This window comes from Temnothorax nylanderi, unplaced genomic scaffold (genome assembly GCF_030848795.1).
Source record: "Temnothorax nylanderi isolate EJ_2023f unplaced genomic scaffold, tnyl_v1.0 TNYL_tig0580_pilon, whole genome shotgun sequence".
NCBI lineage: Eukaryota > Metazoa > Arthropoda > Insecta > Hymenoptera > Formicidae > Temnothorax > Temnothorax nylanderi.
In genome coordinates this window covers 616-12,627 of record NW_027249642.1, presented here as the reverse complement: position 1 = coordinate 12,627, position 12,012 = coordinate 616, and positions in this window count along the sequence as shown.

Genomic DNA, 12,012 nt, shown 5'->3' with positions numbered 1-12,012 from the left:
GATCGAATCGCCGTATCGTATATTATACTATGAGGATATATTTATATCTGTTTACTTTTATTTATACAGCAATCAATTCTTCTTTATAAAAATAGCCAGACGGCAATAAAATTAACAATTAAAAATAAACATTTTATTATAAGTAAAGCTTCCATGCAAATGTAAATAACAAAAAAACATACTTTTTAACTAACAAGTAATTTATCTCTTTCGAAACCAAACAACTTTTGTTTAAAACATTTTTTAGAGAAATGCGTTATTTCCGAAGTATTTTATTCCATTAGGTATTAAAAATAAGACTTCATGATATAAGTGCTATGTTTAATATTGAGCAGTTATTTTTGGATGAAAAATCATCGTCCGATTTCTTGAATCAAAATCCAAAAAATGAAATAATCGGCATGTAACACTACTTGAAAGAGGTTGTAGGAGAATATTTTTATCTGGAGAGGGGGTAAAAAGACCGACTTCTCTTAAATACATGTTTTAAAAGTTCAAAAATTAAAAAAAGGATCAAGTATTTTTTAATACACGCTGAGAAACAAAAAAAGGACATTTAAAAATAATCAACATATTACAGCGTCGTGAGTAGAATACATGAAAAGGACGATTGTTCACATGACTATGTTTCCACATAAACATCGCGCTACCAAGCTTATTCGGAATCCTTATGTTAAACGAGCTTTTAAGGCTGCGTTCGGAGAGCGCGCTATTAGCGCTATTTGTTTATTCTATATATCTTTGTTTTACACCTAATGAACGATAAAGATAGAATGATGCAATAGCGCTAATAGCGCGCTCCCCGAACGTAGCCTAAGTAAAATATCTCAGAAATTAAAAACGGTACTTTTCTTATATAATGTCGATATATAAGCATTCGATTGCGACCAGTGAATAAAATCGGTGCAGTCGATCCCAAAATTTCGAGATCTATTACACAAAGAGTGACAATTTTTTGCGTTTCAATTCTTTTCAATCACACATACGCACACATGCACAGTAATTTTGTCCTTCAAGTGTTTTTATAAGTGTTTTCACCATATTTATATATAGGGTAACTCCGGTATATACGCCGCAGCTAAGGGAAACTTAATTTATCGAGTATTATTTACTATATGTTTAAGGTAAATGAATTATGCCAATAAAATCTTTACACTGATGTCTACTACTATAAAAAAAATATGAATATGAAATATTCATTCTTTGTATTTAATAAAAAAAACTTTTAGAAACCCTTGCATTTTTGCCATATATCCCATAGGGGTGGGATATATGACATTCATGGGTGAAATATACGCCTTATAAAAAATTACAAATAATGTTTATAAATAAGGCAATAAAATGTCATAATAAGTTATAAATTGTGTGTAAGAAGTTTATTAAGATGTTAGAATAATAAACAAATTATAAAACTGAAAAATTTTAAAAAGAAAATAGAAGAACAATAGATATATTAAAGGTTATTAGTATACGATCCAAGAAAAAGAAAGAAAAAGAACACATAGGAGATTTTGATTTTTACAGAGCGTCTATACTATGGCATAAATCCCGCATGCTAAAATGCCGTATATCATAAACAAAAGGGATATACAAGATATCGAGCTAAACAAAGAATATAAGAGCATATCTGAGCTATGCACTTGTATTTTGCTGTATTCCATCCTTTACTATCCCTCTACACTTATGTATTATGAAATAACCATTAAACCTTTTACATTCCCTACAGTAATTATTTTACGTAGGTCGTAATATATGATCGCGCTACACTTAGAATAGATCGAGGCGAATCGGATCACAGGGCGAATCGGATCAATATAAGCTTTAAGACAGTTTTCGTTAGTGTTTTGTTTCAAATAAGCTGATTTATCGTACCAATTACCTCCGTGCGATTTCCCCGCACCGGAAACAATAAACAACAGTTTTATATTGCGTGTAATTTTAGTGTCAGTCGACGATAGAAGCGTAGAGATCGTAAGTAAACAAAGAAATTTTGGCGCTAATGTAAAATCACGATCTCAATTTTGTGACTTTGTAACGAAAAGATATATTGAAACTTATGCAAATTATAATGATTTTTACAGTGTATAGTATGCTGAATCAGTCTAGTAAGTAGTTTAAATAATATTGTTAAGGGGATGCTGGAGACAGCTCTGTTTTACCGCGAAATTTTCAGACACACTAATCTTTTGATTGATTTCACCGAATTAAAAATTTTTTGTCCAGAATTAAAGTATGGACGATAACGAATACCGCAGACACCATTTGCGTATAAAAAACAAAAAAAAATTAGAAAATTACAGTTTTATTTTCGATTCTGCGGTCGACTCATGACAACATTTGCTGCACATAAAAGTTTTAGACTGTGTACGTATACAAAAACCTGACAGCGGTCTCGGAAATACAATAAAAAAGAATCCTGCGCTTACAGAAATGAGCTACGAGCTTTAGTATAAGAGAAAGGTGTGTTTGAAAATTTCATATGCACATGTTACGCGTCTCCCTGAATTCAGCCAAAAACATACGGATCAGTATAACGGGTAGCCCTAGAGCAGGCGCTCTGTAGGTATGTGTAAGAATCGGTGAGCACTTCTTTATCGACGCTGATCGAGTTCGCCTGCGTTCTGTATGTATGTATGTGTAAGAATCGGTGAGCACTTCTTTATCGACGCTGATCGAGTTCGTCTGCGGCTCCAGCATCCCCTTAAGATAGATTGAAGAAAACGAATGTACTTTATGAAGTCGACATATGGGGTTAATCGGATCATCTTTTTCGGGGTGATTCGGATCATGAAATTTTTCGACATTTTATACTACATTTTATAGTTATTACAACAAAAATGTGTTCTTTTTCGATTCCTAGATAGTTTGCACGTACAATCGTAAATCAACTAATAAGTCATGGTCTCAAGAAACAATGAACGAAGCTATGCAGAAAGTAAAGTCTTGAAAAATGACTTTGCGTCGAGTTGTTGATTGCTACCCATACAGCATGGAATATGCAAGAAATATGCTATAAACAATCTATAAATATTTTAATATTCCACGGGTCATTCAGAATATTCTGTAGAAGTTCTATAAATATTCCATGAAATTTTGTCTATTCGGAATATGCATAGAATATTCTACAAATATTCTAATAAATGAAGTACATTTAAAAAATGCATAGAATGTTCTATAAATATTTTGAAAAATATAGAATACTAGCTGGTTACCCGGGCTTCGCCCCGGAGGACATATGTAATAAGACACGCAAATAGTCTCTCTTTCTCCCTCTCTCTCTCTGTCTCTCTCTCTCTCTCTATCTCTCTCTCTCTCTCTCCCTCCTCCCTTTCCCTCTCTCTCTCCCCCTCTCTCTGTCTCTCCCCCCTCCCCCCCCCCCTCTCTCTCTCTCTCTCTCTCTCTCTCTCTCTCTCTCTCTCTCTCTCTCTCTCTCTCTCTCTCTCTTTCTCTCTCTCTTTCCCTCTCTCTCTCTCTCTCTCTCTCTCCCTCTCTCTTCCTCCCTCCTTCCCTCCCTCTCTCCCTCTCTCCCTCCCCGTAAAATTCTACCCCTGTTTTATATACAATTCTTTAAGATTCGGTCAATTATTTCCCGAAAAATTGGAAAAATTTCGGATACCGGTTCCCGAAAAGATCGGTAACGAAAAACTATACACTCTATAGCACTCCCCGGGAAATTCTACCCCTGTTTCATATATAATTCTTTAAGATTCGGTCAATTATTTCCCGAAAAATTGGAAAAATTTTGGATACCGGTTCCCGAAAAGATCGGTAACGAAAAACTATACACTCTATAGCACTCCCCGGAAAATTCTACCCCTGTTTCATATATAATTCTTTAAGATTCGGTTGAAAACTGTAGATTTGCATAGCGGACAAACATACATACATTCATTTATATATATAATAGCTGGTTACCCGGGCTTCGCCCCGGAGGACATATGTAATAAGACACGCAAATAGTCTCTCTCTCTCTCTCTCTCTCTCTCTCTCTCTCTCTCTCTCTCTCTCTCTCTCTCTCTCTCTCTCGATTATTTCCCGAAAAAATAGAAAAACAAATAAAACCGGTTTCCACAAAATCGATAACAAAAAACTATACACATAGTGGCACTCCCCGGAAAATTCTAGCCCTATTTCATATACTTTTGGTAAAAATTCGATTCAAAGGTTTGGTCTGGGCATTGATGAATCAGTCAGTCAATCAGGACATTTGTCTTCTATATAAAAAAACCGGTTTCCAGAAAATCGGTAACGAAAAACTATACACGTCATGGCACTCCCCGGAAAATTCTACCCCTGTTTCATATACATACCTTTCTTCTTTGTCTCTTTTCTCTCTCTCTCTCTCTCTCTCTCTCTCTTCCCTTCTCTCTCTCTTTCTCTCTCTCTCTCTTTCTTATGATGTGCGAATATCCTTCTTTTTCTTAAGAAACGGAAAGACAGAAAGTCAATTATTGAAATAAAAAGGAAATAAAACAAAGAGACAGGTCACGTAAATGAAATAAAAAGGAAATTAATATTTAAGATACATACCTTTTTTCTTTGTATCTCTCTCTCTCTCTCTTTCTTTCTTTCTTTCTTATAATGTGCGAATATCCTCTTAATGACTTTCTCTCTTTCTTATAATGTGCGAATATTTTCTTAATTGCTCGTGACAGTCACGAATTGAAGTGACTGATTTATCAATTTTGACATATCATATGTGAAAGCAGCAACTTCATAACATAATTCACTTAAAATTGCTCGACCTATGAACGATATCATTTGTTAATTTTTTAAATTTATATTTATTTTTTTAATTTATATTTATTTCACATATGATATGGAATTCTTTGAGATTCGGTCAATTATTCCCAAAAAATTGTAAAATCGGTAACAAAAAATTATACACTTTATAGTTTTCATATATTTTTGGTAAAAATTCGGTCCAATTAATTCCCGAAAAATTGGAAAAAATTCTAATACCGGGGAAAATTCTACCCCTATTTCATATACTTTTGGTAAAAATTCGATCCAATTAATTCCCGAAAAATTGGAAAAATTTCTAATACCGGCTTCCAAAAAGATCGGTAACGAAAAATTATACACTTTATGGCAATCCCCGGGAAATTCTACCCCTACTTCATGTACAATTCTTTGAGATACGGTCAATTATTTCCGGAAAAATTGGAAAAATTAGAAAAAACCGGTTTCCAGAAAATCGGTAACAAAAAACTATACACATCATGGCACTTCCCGGAAAATTCTACCCCTATTTCATATACTTTTGGTAAAAATTCGATTCAAAGGTTTGGGCTGGGCATTGATGAATCAGTCAGTCAATCAGGACATTTGTCTTCTATATAAAAAAAACCGGTTTCCAGAAAATCGGTAACGAAAAACTATACACGTCATGGCACTCCCCGGGAAATTCTACCCCTGTTTCATATACTTTTGGTAAAAATTCGATCCACTAACGAATGAGTAGTTCGCGGACAGACGGACGGACGGACGGACAAACAGTCGGGTTTTATATAATAGTATGATAGAGATTTGGAATATTTACAGAACATTTTGTTAATAATCTTAAACATTTATAGCATGTGCTATGAATATTCTAAGAAACTTTTCTAGAATTGCTATGAATATTTCGATAATAATCTGTAAACATTGCGATGAACATGAAATAATCAGAATATTAATAGAATATTTTTTACATATTAGTAGAATTTTTTAAAATAATCTATAAACATTTTAGGAAAAATATTGAAAACATTCTAACTATTCTAGGAATACTTAAAGAATATTTTGGAACATTATATAAATATTCTGGAAAACATTAAAATAAAAACTTTTTAGAAATTTTTCTGCAATATTTATAGAATATTTCATGATTTTCTTGAAGTATCTACAATGGCTGGATTCGGGGAGCGCGCTATTAGCGCTATTTGCTTATTCTATCCTTGTTTTTCACCTGATGAGCGATAAAAATAGAATGATGCAATAGCGCTAATAGCGCGCTCCCCGAACGCAGCCAATATGTTATGCATATTTCAAGAATATTTTATGAATATTCTGCAAACGTTTTGCGCATATTCAACCATAGAACCTCCATAACGATCGAGATAATAAGAAAACAAATATGATAAGTATCTGTCAACCGTAGAAATCAACATTAATAAAAATTTTTTGGAATAAATATAATTATTTCAATGGAGTATCTGCACAAGCAGGTATGTATCTATACAGGTAGAAAGTTGTCACTAGTCTCCCGTAAAATTTGATAAAAATTTAGTATCTACGTTCGCTTACAGTAATCGTCGTGATTACTGTAAGCGATTTACCACAGTCTCCCCTCTAACTTCGGACCTACCCATACAGCACAAAATGTTTTTAAAAAATATTTCTGAATATTTCTATAAAAATATTACAAGAAATATTTTAAAATGGTTTTAGGAATATTTTAAAAAAGTTAAAAAACCTTTTGTGATAACATTTTTAAGAATAAACAGAATAATAACTTCTCTTTTCGCCAGTGATAGAATAACAATTAAAGTAACTTAAATCGACTGTAACTGGCAATATATAACGTCTTTCCGATATGAACATAGAAAAAACTGTGAGCCAACTCACTTTGTCGGATTCACACAGCACTTTTTTCGGATCAAATCGAGACATTATTAATTTCGACCATCACTTTTGGTCAGTTGATGTAATTTCTAAGTTGAATAGTTTAAAATTTTATTGCGAAAAAATATTACCCCAGCCAGGGTTTGAACCTGGAACCTCCCGTATACCGTGCGGGTGTCGTGCCAATTCGACCACTGGGGCTGTGGTAATATTCTTATCGCAATAACAACTATAGGATGGAGCACCAATTCTTTAGTCTACGGTGTATAATAAACATCCTATAGTTGTTATTGCGATAAGAATATTACCACAGCCCCAGTGGTCGAATTGGCACGACACCCGCACGGTATACGGGAGGTTCCAGGTTCAAACCCTGGCTGGGGTAATATTTTTTCGCAATAAAATTTTAAACTATTCAACTTAGAAATTACATCAACTGACCAAAAGTGATGGTCGAAATTAATAATGTCTCGATTTGATCCGAAAAAAGTGCTGTGTGAATCCGACAAAGTGAGTTGGCTCACAGTTTTTTCTATGTTCATATCGGAAAGACGTTATATATTGCCAGTTACAGTCGATTTAAGTTACTTTAATTTTTAAGAATATTTTAAGAATCTTTTAAAAATATTTATAAAAATGTTCTTTTTTATCACCCAGACAATATTTTCTTAAATATTTGAAATATATTTTTGAAATATTAATTTAAATCTACATATTTATTGTTTTATAATCTCGTTCCAAAATACTTAAAAATATTTTAAATTTATTATTGGTTCCATAATCTTTTTTTAAATATTTTTAAAATATTATGAAATATTCTTAATTAAAAGATGCATAGTAGCGCATCTTTCCGTGCTAGTTTGGAACGACGCCGCTAGGCGGCGCATGATGGTAAGACTAACTCGTAAGTAAATTTCAGTTAAGGGCTAATATAAGCAGGTCTCTGGCGAAGCAAGAGTATGACATTCGCAAGATATGTATATTTTTCAAATATCAAGATGTACCTATATTATTTTACAGATATTAAAAAAATCTTTCAAACATGAAACACAATTATTGCTGATTGGGTTAAACATATTTTATTTTTTGAAGTAATATTTCTAAAAATATTCTCGAATAATCTACAAATGTTTGTAAATATTCCCAAATATATTAAGAAAAATGTCTGTATTCCAAGATTGTTTTAATAAATTCACAAATATTCACAAATATCCTATAATTGTTTTATAAATGTATACAGAATATGCGATACCCCATTTTTAATGTTTCTAAAATAATCTATAAATGTTCCATAAATATATTTTGCATATATAAAAAAATTATGGATTATGCGGAAATATTTATAAAACATTTGTAGATTATTCGAGAATATTTACAGAAATTTCTAAGGACATTCAAAGCGGGACATTACACGTTCTTTGCACATTTATAGATCATTCATAGAAAATTCATGAATATTCTAAAGAATATTTATAGAACATTCATGGAATATTTCATGCTGTATGGGTATAAGGTTACAGGGACTGGCATTACATCTATTGCAATGAAAAATTCGTCCATCCACCTGTCGAAGGCCCGTATTCATAGTCCGTTTTTATTTCAAGAACTTAAGTAATATCTTAAGTAATGCCTTAAGATGCTAATACGGCACAGTGATTGGTTTATAACATCTTAAGATTGTGTTTAACAAATGTCAAAGAAATGTTTTATTTTCTTCTCCCTCATTAACGAATTTCTTCTCTCTCATTTATCTTCTTTCTAACATAAGATAATTTTATTTTATTTTAATTAAATTTTATTTTGTTTCTTTAAATTTAACTTTAATTTTTTAATTTTAATTTTTGACGTAGAACTACGTCTTTCTCGGAGGGGGGGGGGGTAACTTCGGGTGTACGACTGCAACGTTTTCTTGCAAAGTTTTCTTGCAACGTTTTCTCGCAACGTTTTCCGCGAACTACTTATTTGTTAATAGACCGAATTTTAAAGAATTATATATAAAACAGGGGTAGAATTTTCCGGGAATGGCGGTGGTGGGGTTAATTTTTCGATACCAATTTTTTTTTAAACTGTTTGCGTGGTTTTTTTTCTTGCAACGTTTTCTTGCAACGTTTTCCGCGAACTACTTATTTGTTAATAGACCGAATTTTAAAGAATTATATATGAAATAAGGGTAGAATTTTCCTGGAATGGCGGTGGTGGGGTTAATTTTTCGATACCGATTTTTTTTAAACCGGTTGCGTATTTTTAGTTTTCGATGCCAATTTTAGTAAAATTGCTAATAATGAAGGGGTTATCGATTTTTATCTAAAAAAGATAGAAATTGGTAACACCCCTTTTGGAGACTTTATAGACTTTAGAGAGAAAATGAGACTATATAAGCTATCGAATGACAACTTATGGGTTAATTTTTCGATACGGGTTAATACGGGTTAATTTTTCGATACTGATTTTTTTTAAACCGGTTGTGTAGTTTTTTGTTATATTTTCGAAAATAATAATCGTAGAGTAATAAATAAGTTGTTATTAGTGTTAAGTATAAATTTCTTGCAGAAATCGGTAACCCCTTCCCCGATTCTCGTCAAAGTAAATCGGTTACCCCTTCAACGATTTTCGCCAAATTCAATACCAACCTTCCTTTAATGATGATATATAAGAATAAATGTATAACTTATACTTTATTTAAGCATAAATCGGTATCCTGTTTACCCTATTTTTATGAAACTAGTACTAAATTTTTTTTAGAAAACAAAGCTAAATTTAAAAAAAAATAAACGGGCACAGTAACAACTGTGCCGCAAACAACGTAGAACTACGTCAACTGTCACTATTTCATGTTAAAGTATTCAACGAAGGAAAGTAGACGTAGGGCTACGTCAACTGTCTTTCGCTAAATAATAGTGACAGTTGACGTAGTTCTACGTTGTTTGCGGCACAGTTGTTACTGTTTTACTTTTAATTTCATTTTTGTTAAAGCAAGATTAAAATGTTGTTGCAAAGGTATTAATTATGTTATTATATTAATAAACTAACATTTAATATTAACGTATTATCTATTGTTACTATTATCACTGTCCATTTCTTAATTAATTTTTGTTATTGCTAATTGTTATTTCGTGTTTATTAAAGAGGAAGCCATATTATAGGCGATGTTATAGATGATGTAAAGGATTGATTATTATTAATGTCATAAACCGACCTACAGATCTGTCTTAATAAAACAAATGTAAATTCCAGTAAGTCTGTGCAGCAAAAATCATTATAAAATTAAATCTTTCCAAGTTACTCACAATACGCAATAATTAGAGAGCCTTCCATTTATATAACATTACATGTAAATAATAGTTTATAAAATGGCTTAGTATTTAATTACAATTAAATAATAAAATTAGAATGTTAATATTTGTATGTTACAAACTGTTCTAACATATTTTGATTACAATAATGTTTCTGAATCACAAATAATAGTTTTGCACACATTTTGTTTAAAACTAAATTATCTTATGCCAAATAACTACATCTCATCAACGATATAAATTAATTCATAAAAAATTTGTATTTTATAGAAGATTTATAATGTTAATGGATCAGCTAACAAATGACAATGTGGAAACACCGGATATTAATAACTCAGCTTTAAAAGTAAGCTGTCTATTTGCCTGCCTAATGCAGAAAAAAGAATTGGTAAAATTTAAAGATATGTTAAAAATAATTTATTAAATATAACTTTTTATTCATACCCAATAATAACCCGAGAAAAAATGATTAGATATAATCACATATAATTATATAAAATCGATATTAGATATAATTAGATATAAAAAATGAGCTGATAAAATTGTATATAATTGTATATAATTATATATAACCACATATAATTATATAACCATATATGGTTATATATAATTATATAATTATATAACCACATATAATTATATAACCATATATGGTTATATATAATTGTATGTGGTTATATGTAATTATATACAATTATATACAATTTTATCAGCTCATTTTTTATATCTAATTATATCTAATGTCGATTTTATATATAATCATATGTGATTATATCTAACATAATAAATATTTTATATATATTCAAAAAGAATTCTGTTAACTTCGATTAAGGAATAAAACATTGATAAATTTAGTGTATATTTTTTCAAAAGCTAGAATCAAAAGTAAAATGATTTACATATAACTTGGCGCTGCTTGGCGTGAGATACTGCCGTGTCTCTTGATACCATTCTTATACCATTGTTTGTCAAATTTTAAATACGAGAAATAAATCCTATCGGATGCCACCTATCGGATAATCCGAATTTAAGTTTATATATGGTTATATATAATCATATATAATCTACATGGATAAATGCTTAATTCTTATATATATACTTTATATATAAATTATATGAACTTATATATAATCATGTCAAAATGTATGTGAAACTTTTTATATAATATATATATTCGATAGGATTCGTTTCTCGTATTTAAAATTTGACGGACAGTGGTATAAAAACGGTATCAAGAGACACGGCACTATCTCATGTCAAGCAGTGCCAAGTTGTAATATATGGAATAAATTATTTCACTTTTGATTCTATAGCCTTTGAAAAAATATACATCTTAATTTATCAATGCTTTATTATCGAAGTTAACAGTTCTTTTCCAATATATATTGACTATATATGGTCATATATGATTATATATGATTATATATAATTATATATGATCATATAGAGACAAAATTCATATATAATTGCATTATATATAATCATATATATTTATGTATAATTATATATAATTTTTTTTTCCCGGGCAAGTTCCATACGCACACATGACCTGCAATATTATTTTATAATACTGAATTATATAATATTATGTAACGAATTTTTGAATTTAATATCTATAATATATATAAAAACAATTCAAATAAATTTTTAAATTTAGGATTAAATATCTGCAGCATATATGATGACTTGCGAATCTATATCTATACAGATATAGTGCTATATCTGGTTGTACATAGGACAAGATTAGTCACATTAATATATCTGGCTATATATGACTTCATATATAGTTGTATATAATGCTATATCTAGTTATATGTAGGGTGCACTACTCATATATCATTATATCTGGCTTCACATACATTTATATACGATTAGATATGGTGCTATATCTGGTTGTATATAGCGCCAAATTAGTCACATTAATATATCTGGCTATATATGACTGCATATATAGTTGTATATAATGCTATATCTAGTTACATGTAGGGTGCACTACTCATATATCATTTTATCTGGCTTCACATACATTTATATACGATTAGATATGGTGCTATATCTGGTTGTACATAGGACAAGATTAGTCACATTAATATATCCGGCTATATATGACTGC